Below are 16,406 nucleotides of genomic sequence, written 5' to 3' on the forward strand. Positions count from 1 at the left end.
CATCCCACGCCAGCGGCAGAAGGGAATACCCCCGCTATGGACTTCCACAGCGCCGCCCGACTCAGCCTCGCAGACGCAGCACACGATGAAAGCTCCGTCGAAACCAGCCTCGCAGACGCAGCACACACCGAAAGCGACCTGACTGCAGCGGACTCCGAGTCCGTCGAACCTCTGAGCCGACGACCATCCCCTCCGGCACAGCTTCTCCGAGCACCATCCTCTGCCGAATGTATTAAGATGGCCCTGCCAATGGCCATCGGCAACGCAACCTCGAGGACTGGGGGCCTGTTCTTCCCAGCAGAGACCTGGACCTCACAGCAGCAGCAGCAATGAAGAAAGTCTTCCTGGAGATTTCCTGATGTTCCTCCGTGCTCCCGCATCTGTTTTTCATCTGATTATGATTGCGCACGGCACCCCGCTTCACAAATAACAGATAATCAGCTCTGGAGTGGCCGCTGCAAGCTGCGTCGTGCCGCCATCTTGGAAATACTTGGAAATAATGCTTCTTAATCAAAATAATTTAGCTACAGCCAAGGTCTGAGAGGACTGGCAAATAGCTAATACTGTTCTGATGTTCAAGAAGGGAAAGAGGGATAATGTTGGAAACTATTTACTGATGAGTCTCATGTCAGTGATAGGGAAGCTGTTGGAGAGGATTCACAGGGGAAAGATTGGTGAGCATTTGGAAAATCATGGTGAAATTAGGGACAGGCAGCATGGTCTTGTGAGGGGCATGTCATTGATTGGATTTTTGTGGGGTAGGAGAAGGCAATTGATGAAAGTACAGCTGTGGATGTTGTCTACATGGGTTTTAGTAAGGTGCTTAATAAGGTTCCTCATGGTAGGCTCACCTAGAAGATGAAGATGCATAGTAATCATGATGACTTGGATGTTTGCATTCAGAATTGGCTTGGCCTTAGAAAGCAGAGACTAGAGGTCAATGGGAGTTATTCTGGCTGGACAGCCATGTTCCACAAGGATGTGTAGTGTGAGTTATACTGAAGGAATGACTTGAATGAAATCACGGACGGCCAACTTAGTAAGACTGGTGGTGTTGTGGATAGTGTGGAAGGTTGCTAAAGGATACAGTGGCATATGGATCAACTGGAGATATGGACATGGAAATGGCAAATGGAGTTTATTCTAGCCAAGTCTGAGGTGTTGCACTTTGGGAGATAAAAAATAAAGACTCAGTGCACAGTTAATGATAGAACAGTATTCATGTACAGAGGGATCATTGCAGTCCAAGTCCACAGCTCCCTGAAAGTGGCTACACAGGTCGACAGGCTGGTAAAGAGGGTATATGGCATGGTTACCTTTTTTACTTGAGGCATTGAGTTAAAGTGTTGGGAAATTATGTTGCAATTTTGGTTCGTAGAGGCTTCTGGTAAGGTCACATCTGGAGTACTGCATTCAATCTGATAGGGAACATACGGAGACTTTGTAAAGGGAGCAGAAAAGGTTTGCCCGAATGCTGCCTTGTATTGGAGGGCAGGTGCTATGAGGAGGGGTTGGACTGACTTGTGTTGCTTTCTCTGGAGGAGCAGAGCCTCAGGGTAGACCTGACAGAAGTTTATATGATTATGGGAGGCATGGGAAGACAAGTCAGCCGACATCTTTTTTTTAAAATCATAGTCAAAATTTCTTAAAACTAGAGGGCATGCATTTAAGGTGAGAGAAGTAAGTTCAAAAGAGAAATGTGTGGCAAGTTTTTTTTCCTCCACACAGGGAGTACGGGTACCTGAAATGTGCTGCTGGGGGGTGGTAGTGGGAGCAAACACAAACCGAGGCAATTAAGGTAGGCACATGAATGCTCAGTGAATGGAGGGATATGGACATCATGCAGGCAGAAGGGATCAATTTAGTTATGTATTTAATTACTAATTTAACCAGTTTAACACCACACCATGGGCTGAAGGACCTGTTCCTGGTGTTGGGCTGTTCAATGTTTTATGCTAGTTTAATGAAAGCCTCGGGAAAAGCTGTCGGTAGTGAATGGCATGGAGTCCTCATGATTTACTAATTTCAAATTCAATTTCATATTTATTATCATAGGTTTATATACACAAGTTTTAATGCCATGAAAATGAGCCTTTTGCAGCAGTTGCGAAGTATGTTACAAACATAACCAATGGAAATTGATATAAATTAACATAAATTATACATAACTAACACATGAAAGTAGTTCACAAACTCAGTCTATTTACAGGATAACAACACACGGGGATCAGAAATTACTCAATCGGCCTCCTACTCAGACTTGGTTGACTTTAGCTTGAGTGTTAGTATGGGGCAGGAAAGGCTATAGTTTCAAATTGTCAGGAAAAACGGATAATAATTTTGGAATTCTTACTTCAGCTAGTACTGCACTTAATTTTCAAATAAACACAGATACAGTGCTTTCTCAGAAAATGTACGCCAGTTCATAGCTGAATAAGGAAGGAAGGGAGGGAACAAATTTGCATGATTGAGATATTGACGATTGTTAACTTTTTTAAACTGAACTAATGGCTACTATGATTAAGCAATATTAGGAACTTTAATATATGTTAGCTAAGTGACTTTGTTTTGACAAGGCTAAGATAAAAAACTTCCTACAGACACAATGAAAGAGAATCGATCGGCATTAATAAAGAACATCATGGTTATTTTACGGATAATATTATTCATTCTGACAAGATGGAAATCACACACAAATAACACACTAAAACACACATATTACTTCAGCCTGGGAAACTCTAAACCCCTAGCTTGCAAAAGCTACAAAGTTCAGGTCATGACCTGAAAACTAGCAAAAGGAACTGCAACATTTATTTGGATTAATGCCCATCACGCTAATTGATATTGACAATTAGTTAATGACACACAGCAAGATGTCAGAAAAGTTCGACCTAGAGATTTTCCATAAGACTCCCAACCCCTACCGGGGTTCGAATTCGTAAAAATCAAGCCTTGCCTATTCATGAATTAAAAGTGTTGTTCACTATTTCTAGAACACAAATTTTAAAGATTGAAAAAGTCCTTTATGTACTTTTGCAAAGGACAATGGAAAATGTAATGAGTCAAAACTGAAGAGTCTATCAGACAAATAGAGTTATAAAGTCATAAAACTGTAGAACTATACAAGTTCTCTGATACATGTGGCTTCCTACTATGCGCTTAGGCTCAGCATGCAGCTTGCTCAGATCAGGAAACAGATAAGCTTATGATCTGACCCTTCTGCTTCACAGCAGCCAAAGCCACCTCCATTTGAATAGTTTCACTGACAGAGAAAAAACCTGTGTTCTAAGGATTAAAACTATTATTTAAACTGAAACAGATTGTTTATGGTTTTAAACAAATCCATTTTCATTTTCATTTTCAAATAAAATTCATGTTTTCCAACTGCTCTAGTCAAAAAGAAAAGTGACGTAAATGTAAAGTTTAGGAAGTTAAAGTCAGGCAGAATCCTTGAGAAATACAAACAGTTTAATCGAGTATTAAGAAGGCCAAAAGGGGCCGTGAAATTTCCTTGACAAGTAGGATTAAAGAGAATTCCAAGCCTTTTTATACTTATATTAAAACAAAAGGATAACTACTGTGAAAGTAGGACCATTCAAGGATAAGAGAGGAAACTTATGTTTGGAGTCAGAGGATGTGGGCAACTTTGCACCAGTATATGCCAAGGAGGACATGCAGGATAGTGAGATCGGTGTGGAGCAAGCACACTAATGAGCCGGGGAATTTTGAGATCAAGGCGGAGGTGGTGCTAGGTCTTTTAAAGACCATCAAGGTAGACGAATCCCCAAGGTCTGATGGGATATACCCCAGATTACTGAGAGAGGCAAGGGGAGATTGTCAGGTCTTGACAAAGATCTTTGTATCGTCAGTAGCAACAGGTGAGGTCCCAGAGGACTGGAGAGAATCCAAAGTTATTCCTTTGTTCAAAAGGGTATAATCCAGATGGTTTTGAAGGCGTTTGGCATCAGATTAGTGGTTTGGAGGTTATTGGGATAGGATTTACATGCATCTGGGAAATCATGAGACAATCAGCATGGTTTTGTGTAGCGTAGGTCAGGTCTTAAAAATTTGATTTTCTTTGAGAAGGCGACAAATCTGATGAGGATAGGGCAGTGGATTTTAGTAAGGCATTTAACAAGGTCTCTTATGGTAGACTGATCCAGCAGATCGAGATGAATGGAATTCATAGTGATTTAGTAATTTGATTCGATTCAATATTCACTTACCCATGGTGGAGGGGTGCTATTCTTACTGGCAATGGTGTTCCTGACACTTAGTTTAATTCGGCATCAAGTTCAGCCCTATGTGCTCAAGAGCCTTTTCCTGTGCTGTACTGTTCTATGTTCTGTGTTTTGAGATGTGGGAAGGGCCTCAGTTGCCCCTGCTCTCAAACCACCCCACCTTGTAGAAGAGCTGCCTCCATGACAGCCTTAGATGTTGGCCACAGTGCAATGGCGGGAGGCTGCCCCTCCAGTGGTGAATGTCAGGTGGGTCAAACACAATTCAGCCATTGTTTTACTTACTCTAATGTTATGGCTCCACCACACAGGATTACTGTCATCATTTCCAATCAGTTTTCATTGTAGATAATCTGTGTCTAATCTAAACTGTCTGTCATTCAATGGACAAGAACTATTTGAGAAATGCCAACTGTAAACAATTGTAAACAACTGTAAACTGTAAACAATTCATGCAATCCTTATGCTGAAACTTGTGGATGCTTTCGAATACTTCTTAGGTATCGATTGCTCAAATAAAATTCATGAAAATGTGAAAGTTGAGAGTAGGATTGCCACTTGTGCTATATGCACCATCTTAGAAATTTGACACTGTCTGGACAATTTTCTATCATCGTGCTTACGTGTGATTCACAGCTGCCACTAATATAATTCCAATCAGATTAAGATGACTGGCACTCACCCCAACACACTTTATCTTCTCGTAATTCAAAGCACAGCATGTTATGATTGGCAAAACACTACCGAGATTCAGGGGGCAGAAACTGTTTTGGACAGTATAGGAGCAGGAGTCTCTGTCAAAGTGAGTTCTGATCCCTCTGAGCATGCTGTCGTACAGAAAACAACAAGCACCTCCCTCCTTGTGTTCCTAACTGGCTTCCCTCTTCATTCATAGAATATAGAACATTACAGCACAATACAGGCCCTTTGGCCCATAATGTTGTATTGATCTCACCCTTCCTTCCTAATGGCCCTCCATTTTTCTATCATTAATGTGCCAATCTAAGAGTTTCTTAAGTACCCCTAATGTATCTGCCTCTCCCACCACTAGTGGCAGGACATTAAGAGCTTACCTCTGACATCCCACTAGACTCTCTGCGTATCACCTTAAAATGATGCCCTCTTGTATTAGCCATTTCCGCCATGGGAAAAAAATTCCTTGCTATCCATTCGATTCATGAGTCTTATCATCTTGTACAACTCTGTCACGTTACCTCTCATCCTCCTTTGCTCCAAAGAAAAAAGCACTAGCTTGCTTGACCTATCTTCATAAGACATGCCCTCCAGTCCAGGCAGCATCCTGTTAAATCTCCTTTCCACCCCCTCTAAAGCTTCCACATCCTCCCTATAATGAGGTGACCAGAACTAAACACAATATTCCAAATGTTGCACACTTGGACACAAAAGGGACTTCCAGGCGTGCAGAAGTTTAAAATAACTTCTTTATTTACCTTTCTGGAAATACCGGAACACAAGCGCATCGGCTTACCAAACATGCTGCGGGGCCGTTCTTGAATACTCTATCACATGCGCACTGCTGTCCCCCAAGACCCCTCAGCTGCCCCCAAGTGCCTGTATAAGCTTTGCTCCTCATGACCATCAATTAACCTACTAAAATATTACCGTTGCTAGTGCAACTGAACATTAATCAAATTGTAATAAACAAAATAACAAACCAAAGCAATAAAAATAATATAACCATCATATAAGAAAATTAGGGGGGTATCCAGTGTCCATTAATATGCTTCACATTACTATAAGTCCCACACAAATGTATTCTAACTAGGGTTTTATAGAGCTGGAACAGTACCCTGCAGCTCTTGAATTCAATCCCCCGACTAACAAAGGCCTATATACTATATGCCTTCTTAACAACCCCATCAACTTGCACAATAACTTTGAGGGATTTAGTGATATGGACCCCAAGATCTTTCTATTCCTCCACACCACCAAAAATCCTGCTGTTAACCCTGTATTCTGCTTTCAAATTCGACCTTTCAAAATGAATCACTTCACACTTTTCTGGGTCGAACTCCTACTGCCACTTCTCAGATGAACTCCCTATCCTGTTTGCGTTCTGTTGCAACCTACAATGACCCTCCACACTATTCACAGCTCTACTAACCTTTGTGTTGTCTGAAAACTTGCTAACCTACCCTTCCACTGCTTCATCCAAGTTATTTATAAAAATCACAAAGAGCAGGAATCCCAGAAGAGATCCTTGCGGAACACCACTAGTCACCCACCTCCAGGCAGAACATACACATATGGCAACACCGCTGCACAGCCATTTCCTTGGATCCCATTCCTCCTGACTTTCTGAATGAGCCAACTATGGGGAGCTTTATCAATTGCCTTACTAATATCCATATGCACCACATCCACTGCTCTATCTTAATCAATGTGCTCTGTCACATTCTCAGAGAATTCAATCAGGCTTGTGAAGCACGATCTGCCCCTCATAAATCCATGCTAATTACCTCCAGTCAGTCTATGCTTCTGCAAATGCTCGTAAATTCTGTCTCTAAAAATCTTCTCCAATAATTCGCCCAGCACTGAAATAAGATTCACTGCTCTCTAATACCCAGGGTTATCCCTACTCCCTTTCTTGAACCAAGGATAATACTGGCCACCCTTCAATCATCTGGTACTTTTCAAGTTACCAATAAGCATGCAAAGATCATCACAAAGGTGCAGCAATCTCTTTCTTGCTTCCTGTAGTAAATTGGGGTATATCCGATCTGGTCCCAGGGATCTATCCATCCTAACATTTTTAAAAAGTTCTAGCACATCCTCTTTCTAAACATTAACGTGTAAGCATTCGCTGTCTTGACCAAGGTTCTGTTTACTGGTGAATACCGAAGCAAAGTATTCATTAAGGACCTCCCTACTTCTTCTAATTTCAGGCACGTTTCCTCTACTGTCCCTGATCGGTCTTATCCTCACTCTGGCCATCCTCCTATTATTCACATACATGTAGAATGCCTTGGGGTTTTCCTTAATCCTACTCGTCAAGGCCTTCTCATGCCCCCCTCTAGCTCTCCCATGTCTATTCATCAGCTCCTTCCTGTCTATCTTGTAACTCTCTAGAGCCCTGTCTGATCCTGTCTCCTAAACTTTAACTAAGTTTCTTTCTTCCTGTTGACCAGATATTCCATGTCTTTTGTCAAACATGGTTCCTTCACCCTACCAATGGGACATACCTATCCAGAACCCCCAGCTAGTGCTCCCTAAACAAACTCCACATTTCTGTTGTGCGTTTCTTTGAGTACATCTGTTCCCAATTTATGCTCCTAGTTCCTGCCTAATTGTAACATAATTCCCCCACACTCAATTAAATACTTTCCCATATTATCTGCTCCCATCCCTCTCCAAGGCTCCAGAAAAAGTCAGGGAGTTGTGATTGCTTTCTTCCAAATGCTCTTCCACTGAAAAATCTGACACTTGACCTTCCTTTCAGAGAAAGACATACACAATTGGCCACATAATGATTAACTTGAATATGCACTGTTTCACTTCACCCGTGATGCATGAATCATTCACTGCTAGATTTCCTAGCAAATCCATCTGGCTGTTTCCAAATGTCAGATAAAGACATTCAGCATGTGCCCATGTTGAAGGCAACAATTAAATTAAGGCCCAGCCATTGAAAGTAGGAGCTCAGTAATGCAGATACCTGCCACCACCAACCACAAAAGAGACTGAGCTAAGAACATCAGAAGTAGCAGGAGCATGTGATTCAGACCCTGGTGTTTGCTCCGCCATTCAGATTATTACCTCAGGCTTATTTTCCATCATTAACCCCAAGTCTATCAAGCTAAAGATCTATCGATTTCTGCTCTGAATATTCTCAATGACTGAGTCTCCACAGCTTTCTTCAGCAGAGAATTCTAAATATCCACTGTCCTGTGGGTGAAGAAATTTCCTCTAATTTCATTTCTGAATGGCTGACCATGAGCCCTGGCCCTAGTCATGAGAATTTTATCCTCATCTAGCTTGGCAAGCCTCTAACAAATTTTGTATATTCCAATGAGATGATCACTTATTCTACTGAACTAGCCTGTTTAATTTTTCCTCATACAACACACCCGCCATTTTGGACTTGGCCCAGTGAGCTTCGAATACACTATACTCTCCTAATCACAAGCAAATTGTTCTTCTGATAGAGCGAACAATATTCAAATCAATATCCATGATGAATTCTCCCTTGAGACTTGTGTAACTGAAGCAAGATACCTCTACCTTCATACTGATATCCTCTTGAGTTAAGGGCAAAATATCGCTCATTCTCCAAATGCTAACTTTCAGTGATTGTTCAAAAGGATACTAAGGTCCTTCTGAACACCCACACTTTTTTACCTCTCACCATTAAACAAACACTCTGTCTTTCTATTTTTCTGTTAAAGTAGCTGGCCTCATATCTTTCCTTATTACATTTGATCTGCCAAGTCCTCACCCATACACTTAACCTGTCTATAACCCTCAAAGCCTATCTTTCCTCCTCATTTGCTTTGTATTATCTGCACTTTGCTATATTACACTTGATCCTTCCTTTCCAAATCTCTGAGACTATGAAGTGCTGGGGCACAGCCTATCAGGACACCACTGGTCCTAACCTCTCTGCCTGAAATGGTCCATTTATTCCAATATGCATGTTCTGATTTTGTTTAATAATCCTTTTAGGGCCCCTTTGATAACATACCGCAACAACGCAATCATCAAAAACTATCAGAATTGTAAAATGGGATTTCCCTTTTATAAATCTATTTTGACTGTTCAATCTTATTATCTTTCTTTAACAGAAGTTTGTTACAGTTTCCTATCACTGATTCCAGGCCAACTGCTCCATAATTTCCTGTTTTTCCCCTCCCTCCGTTCTGAAATGGTGTTACATTTGCTTCCTTCAAGCCTGGAAAATTCTTTGTCTTTATGGAATTTTGTAAGTTGTCAACAAAAGCATGCACTACCCATCTCCTTCAACATTCGAGGATGTGGAGACCAGTTCTAGGAATTTTTGCTTTTCATTTTTAATTAATTTTGTTAATAACAACATATTACCACTAACACCCTTGAGCATTTTACTCTTACAAGATCTGTACTTGCCTACTATATCCAGGGGGTTTCTACGGCAGGATAGTTCTCATTAGATCATAGAGCAACACAGCAAAGAAACTGACTCTTCGGCCCATTGAATTCCTACTGACCCACAAACACCCACTTTATCCTCCCCACGTTCCTATCAACTCTCCCAAGTCCTACTACTCTCCTATACGGCAGGAGCAATTTAGAGTGGCCAGTTAAACTGACAGAGGGAATCAGGAAATACAAAAGAATCCACACAGTCATAGGAAGAGCATGGAAGATCCACACAAGTAGCACCAGAGATCAGGATTGAACCATAAGTCCTTAAGATAAAGGAGCAGAATTAGGCCATTTGGCCCATCAGCCATTCCATCATGGCTGATCCAATTTACCTCTCTACTCCAATCTCCTGTCTCTCCCCATATCCCTTCATGTCCTGACTGATCATGAATCTATCAACCTCAGCCTTAAACATGCTTAAAGCCTTGGCCTTCGTAGTGGCCTGTGGCAAAAAATTCCACAGATACACCACTCACAGGCTAAAGAAATTCCTCCTCATCTCCATTCTAAAGGGACGCCCCTCTACCCTGAGGCTTTGTCCACCAGTCTTAGACCCTCCCACCATCCACTCCACATCCACCCTATCAAGGCCTTTCACCATTTGATAGGTTTCAATGAAGTCACCCCTCATTCTTCTGAATTCCAGTGAATAAAGGTCCAGAGCCATCAAATGCTCTTCATATGACAAGCATTGAATCCTGGAATCATTTTTGTGAACCTCCTTGGAATCCTCTCCAGTTTCAGCACATCCTTTCTAAGATAAAAGGGTCCATACCTACTCACAACACTCCAAATGAGGCCTCATCAGTGCTTTATAAAGTCTCAACATTACATCCTTGCTTTCATATACTAGTCCTCTTGAAAGGAATGCTAACATTGCATTTGCCTTCCTCACCACAGACTCAACCTGCAAATTAACCTTTAGGGAATCCTGCACAAGGACTCCCAAGTCCCTTTGCACCTCAGTTATTTGTATTTTCTCTTCATTTAGAAAATAGTCAATCCTTTCATTTCTTCGCCCAAAGTGCATGGCAACACATATCCCAACACATTCCATCTGCCATTTCTTTACCCATTCTCCTAATCAGTCTATGTCCTTCTGTAGCCTCTCTACTTTCTCAAAACTACCTGGCCCTCCACCTATCTTCATATTATCCGCAAAGCCATTAATTCCATCATCCAAATCACTGACATATAATGTAAAAAGAATCGGCCCCAACACAGACCCCTAAGGAACACTACTAGTCACAGCAGTCACCTCCCACTCTTTGCCTTCAGCCAATCAGCCACTGCTAGAATCTTTCCTGTATTACCATGAGCTTGTAGCTAATTGAGCAGCCTCGTGTGTGCCACCTTGTCAAAGGCCATCTGAAAATCCAAGTACACAACATCAAACAATTCTCCTTTGTCTATCCTGCTTGTTATTACTTCAAAGAATTCAAGCAGTTTTGTCAAGCAAGATTTTCCCTTGAGGAAGCCATGCTGACTATGGCCAATTTTATCATGTGCCTCCAAGTACCCTGCGACCTCATCCTTAATAATGAACTCCAACATCTTCCCAACCACTGAGGTCAGACTAACTGGCCTATAGTTTCCTTTCTTCTGCCTCTCTTCCTTCTTGAAGAGTGCAGTGACATTTGCAATTTTCCAGTCTTCCAGAACCATTCCAGAATCTAGTGATTCTTGAAAGATCATTACTAATGCTTCCACAATCTCTTCAGCCACTCTTTCAGAACTCTGGGGTGTGCATCATCTGGTCCAGGTGACTTATCTGCCTTCAGACCTTTCAGTTTCCCAAGAGCCTTCTCTCTAGTTATGGTAACTTCACACACTTCATGCCCTGTGACACCTGGAACTTCCACCATACTGCTAGTGTCTTCCACATTGAAGACTGGTGCAAAATACTTGTCTGCCATTTTGTTGTACCTCTCCAGCATCATTTTCCAGTGGTCAGATATCCACTCTCGCCTCTCTTTTACACTTTACTAAGTTGCTGTACGCAGCAACTCTACTAGATGCATCATTTCCTGCTACCACTGGGTAAACTGGGCAGCAGCAGCAGAAATCAAGGCTGCCAATCAGCCACTGCTAGAATCTTTCCTGCATTACCATGCTAATTGAGCAGCCTCGTGTGTGCCACCATGTCCCACACATCGCAATAGATTCAAACGTTCTTGTTTTGCTGCTGGCTCTTTATTTATTATTAGATCTGATCTGCCAAGAAACCCATGAAGGACTTACAGTAAAACAACTCATTCACTGTATGCTTGAGTGCAAATCAAAATGAAAACAAAACAAGGCAGCATCCTGTTCTTCCAAAAAACTGACAGTCTTGCGGTGAGTGGTCTAAGAAGCAAGTTAATCTAGAATCTAGAGCCAGTTCATTATCTGAAAATATTGGGGAAGTTCTAGAAACAGCTGGAAATTAGTGTGATAGTTTTGAAGATGGGGTGGAAGACCTTGAACATGAGATAGGTTTGTAAATAGTAAAGTCACCAGGCAGAAAAGGTATGACATCAAAAAATGACAGCAGTGGAAGTAACAATAAAGGATTGGACCTGAAAAGCATGGATTGGAAACACTGGCATATAGCATGAGGACTGATATGCAACAAGGAACCATTATGAGATTACTTTGTTAAATGATTGTTTCCAACAACTACTTGTACAGAAGTTTTGACATGCTACTTTGGGAGATGCAGCAAGCAATCAAGAAAGCCTGCGATATATTGGCCCCTGTGCCAAAGCGGTTGGTAGTCTTGCTCAGAGTGTAGTACTTTGCTAACTTCTTTTGAGCATTGAGTTGTAAACTCTGTACCTAAGAAAGACTCTCTGCAAAGTGATCACATCATCTCTCGTTATTTCCTTGCACACCTGTAACTAATTCTTTCACATGCAACCATGTGAACATGCATGAATTCACATTTAATTCTTTTCCCATTTCACTTAAGTCGTAATTCAGAGTAGCCAGTTACCTATCTGCAAATCTTTGCAATCAGTGCAGAATAGATTTACACAAGATATCCTTGCAATAAGGTTGAAGAGCTATTGAGAAAGGCCGACACTGGTATTTAGAGGACTAAAGAGTGAGGCAGCATCTATCATTAAGGACCCCCATTACTCAGGACGCACCCTCTTCTCATTCTACCATTGGGGAGTAGGTACAGAGCCTGACGGCACACACACAGTGATTCAGGAACAGCTCTTTCCCTCTACCATCAGATTTCGGAATGGACATTGAATCCATGAACACAACCTCTCTATTTTTTTTCTCTCTTTTTGCACCGCTTATTTAATTTAACTTTTATACTTATTACTGTAAAGTACAGTTGTTGTTATTATATATTGCTATGTACTGCTTCCAGATGAGGACAAATTTCACGACATAAGAAGTGATATTAAACCTGCTTCTGATCTTGTTGACACATATCGATTCTGAGGATTGAAGGATTAGTTAACAAAAGATAATAAGATGTTTGTTATCTATTGTTATCTATTCAGTCAGCCCATCTCAGAACTCCCTCTGGCCTGAGAGTTCACAGCATGGAGGTGAAGCCTTGAGTTGAGGTCAATCATTTCAGAATGAGATGAGGAAATTTTTCAGTGAGACACATCCCTACTTCTTTCTCTTACTGGTGTTGGGGGAGGGGCAGTGTGGAGAGTGGAGGAAGGAATTCTGGTACAATTTAACCTTTTGCAGCAATACAATTTTAGTTCATTGTTCATTTTAGTTATCTATGACAGTTGTACCTCCATGCTTGTTTTATGTCTTTTCTTTCAGTGCATCTATTTCTGTACAATAGCTTGTGTTCTCATTGTACCTCACTATAGACTGAATAATATGAAACTCTATTTTTATCTATTGTTGCTTGGATGTTTAAAAAAAACAGATGTGATTCTGCCAAGATAAATGTGTAAAAATTAAAAACCACTATCTTTTTCTAGTCGCCAGCTACAGTAGATTCGTAAAAAGTGCAAAATTACTTTCATTGACAGATATTTGCTAAGCCAACAAACGCCAGTCCTTTGTCTTGTCCATTGTATCCTGCATTATTGCTGAAGAGTACTTGTCTAGGTGGGTCTTTCAAATAATTAATTATGCTGTCCTGTTATCTCTCTGTGTAAGCTTCAGCCTTAAGGAGAGTAGATCAGTCACTTTTGATCCAAAAATTAAACTCCTTTTCCAAAAATTAGAAAAATATTTATGTTTAATAAACATTTTCACTAACTTTGGACCCTTGCAAATTAGGGATTGCATTTTTCAGAGAGAGCCATTTTGTGGCTGACTGACTCTGCAGAATTACATTTGCAATGGTTTTGCATTAGAATATTTTTAGACTATAATCCAGTTGTTAGAAGTATTACAGCCTGAATTAAGTTAGCTGACTTTGCTCAAACACTGCCTTGTAAGCCTGAATAAGTAGATGTTTAAAAAATCCCCCTTTGAACTGTCATTAGCTCACTAGAATTTAAGTTCCTTTTGTTCCCTTGTCATAACCAGTCCCTCAGATTTCCCAACAGCTCACTGTGTGACTCCAAGCTGAATAAGATGACCAGGAATCTCCCCATTCTCAGGAGTGATGGCTACAGAGTCACTGTGCTTAGCCGGGGTTGTTGAGGTTTGGTAGTATGTATTGTCCATGACTAATTCCACAAATAATCAAATACACCATTCTTGGGTCAGAGCCAGTAATTTCATTGAAAACAAATATCTGTGGACTTTGGCTTACAGTAGATCTAATTTATCTATGGCACTCTCATTAGCAAATGACTAACTGATGTTAACTCTAGGACCATCACTGAGGAATCAGCATAGAATCACAGCAGGACACTGGAGCTGAACAAAAGCTGGACAGTAAGGAGTTTGCCAATTCACTCATTTTCCAGTACCAGACCATTGTACTTCAGCATATTCATCCAAGTACTTTGAAATGTGATGTCTACATCCCTTTCCCAGAATTGTAGAGACATGAAAGATGCTTCCCATCTCTACTGAAAGCCCCTATCTTCATTTCTTAGAATCTGCTGCTTCATCCTCAACACACTAGCCAGAGGAGGTTGGTCCTCTCTTTTCACTTCAACAGTTCCCTTAAAGTCACAGTTTTCACAAGGAACACAAGATCCAGACTACGGGATTTTGTTTTTTTATTCGTCAAAACAAAAACGTATAAGAGCAAGGAAGACTATGCTAGAACTCTATACTAGACCAGTCAGAGCAGAACATGATTACAATTTTGATCACCGTGTGTGAAGAAAGATTTGATTGCTCTGAAGGGGTGCAGGGCACACTAATAAGGATGCTGCCAAAGTGAAAATTTGTAAATTAAAGATTGGATAAAGCAACACACACAAAATGCTGGAGGAGCTTAGCATCTACGGAAAAAAGTACAGTTGGCGTTTTGGGCTGAAACACTTCGGCAAGACTGGAGAAAAAAAAATGAGGAGTAGGTTTAAAAGGTTGGGGGGAGTGGAGAGAGAACCACCAGGTGATAGGTGAAACCAGGAGGGGGAGGGATGAAGTAAAGAGCTGGGAAGTTGATTTGTGAGATGAGGTGAGAGAAGAAAAAGGGGATGGAAAATGGAGAAGGGGGGGTGGGAGGGGGGCATTACCGGAAGTTAGAGAAATCGATGTTTATGGCATCAGGTTGGAGGCTACCCAAATGAAACACGAGGTGATGTTCCTCCAACCTAAGTGTGGCCTTATCATGACAGTGGAGGAGGCCACGCATGAACATATCGGAGTGAGAATGGGAAGTGGAATTAAAATGGAGGCCCTGTGGGAGATACCGCTTATTTTGGCGGATGGATGCTCGATGAAGTGGTCTCCCAATCTACGCCGGGTCTCACCGATGTACAGCAGGCCACACTGAGAGCACCGAACACAGTAAATGGCCCCAACAGACTCACAGGCGACTCCCTTGTTCATTTGTTCCTCCCCACTGATCACCCTCCTGACATTTATCCTTGCAAGCGGAGTAAGTGCTACACCTGCCCCTACACCTCCTCCCTCATTACCATCCAGGGGACTAAACAGTCCTGCCAGGTGAGGCAGCACTGCACCTGTGACTGTTGCTCGGATTTTCAGCATCTGCAGATTTTCTCTTGTTTGTGCAAAGACTTTGCTTATTTTATTTGAAAGAGAGCAGAATAGGGAGAGAAACTTTATTGATGCAGTTAAAATCATAAGGAACCAGGATAAAGTAAATAAGAAAGACTTACTTCTCCTAACAGAGGGTTTAAAATCTAGGGGGCTTGGATTAGATTCATTAATAGAAGGATTAGCAAGGTGATGAGAAAAGTTTCTTTTCCATCTAAAGGGTTGTACTCATTTGGAACTCTTCTCTATAAATAGAAGCTAGGTCTATAAATAAATAGATAGATATAGATAAATAGATTTGATCATTTCAAATCTAGGATGGTTAATATGGATTTAAACGTTAAATCACAGATTAGCCATAATCTCACCAAAAGGCAGAATTAACAACAGGTCCATGGTCTACTCCTTGAACTGTACTGTAATGATAGTGGACCTGTTCTTCAGATTTTCATGGTTTCAGTGGAAAAAATCCATTGAATAGCATATCCTGCCCTGCTGGTTAGTTTTGACCAGTTTTGTACCCTCATTACAAATAAAGATTTTGTTCATTATTTCAAACTAAAATGTACTTTTTGTAACTTATAGGATGATTGTTAATGTAACTGTTATCAAAATATTATTCCAAGAATGAAGATAAGAGGAATGAAAGAAATAAAATCACCAGTTCTCTTCCGAGAAGCATTAAAGCTTGTGATTCATTCTGGTAAGGAGACATACAACATTTTTAGAATTGCCAAATATTTTGGTTTATAAAATTATTTAGACTCCAGCTTTTCTTGCTCACAAGGAGACATCATAACTTGATCTTCACTAAAACTTGCAGGCGTTCATCTAGTCATATATGTGCATACAGGTCCAAGTATTGTACACAAGTCATTCCATCCTTTCATGTATATTTGTACAAATATTTAAATATTTGTTATCTTTATA

At 41.0% G+C, this 16,406-nt stretch overlaps 1 protein-coding gene across 1 annotated transcript in view; it reads right to left on the minus strand.

Annotated features, from left to right (window-relative positions):
* Positions 1–16,406, minus strand: part of LOC140727667 (suppressor of tumorigenicity 14 protein homolog) — a 92,389-nt gene that overhangs the window by 60,362 nt on the left and 15,621 nt on the right. The gene's annotated exons all lie outside the window — the stretch shown is intronic.

This window comes from Hemitrygon akajei, chromosome 5, assembly GCF_048418815.1.
Source record: "Hemitrygon akajei chromosome 5, sHemAka1.3, whole genome shotgun sequence".
Taxonomy (NCBI): Eukaryota; Metazoa; Chordata; class Chondrichthyes; order Myliobatiformes; family Dasyatidae; genus Hemitrygon; species Hemitrygon akajei.